The sequence below is a fragment of the Acanthisitta chloris genome, unplaced genomic scaffold (assembly GCF_000695815.1).
Source record: "Acanthisitta chloris isolate BGI_N310 unplaced genomic scaffold, ASM69581v1 scaffold17230, whole genome shotgun sequence".
Classification (NCBI taxonomy): Eukaryota; Metazoa; Chordata; class Aves; order Passeriformes; family Acanthisittidae; genus Acanthisitta; species Acanthisitta chloris.
This window is the reverse complement of record NW_008650109.1, coordinates 45,217-45,471: the sequence shown is the minus strand read 5'-3', so window position 1 is coordinate 45,471 and position 255 is coordinate 45,217.

The following is a 255-nucleotide window of genomic DNA, read 5'->3' as shown; positions in this document are numbered from 1 at the left end:
CCACCGCTCCGCCCGGCGCTCCCTTCCTCTTCCTCATTCTCTTTCTTACGGGCTCAGAAAATGCTCTTCCTCCTCCTCCTCCTCCTCCTCCTCCTCCTGCCGCCGCCGGAGCTCCGGGGCTGTGAGCAGAAATCTAATGAGACCCGACTGCCTGGTTATGTAACTGCCGCTGCTTAAGGCTCCTGCCGGGGCCGCTCGGATCGCCCCGAAACCTTGTCCTCTGCGGGGGCAAACAAGTTGGGAATGGTCATTCTG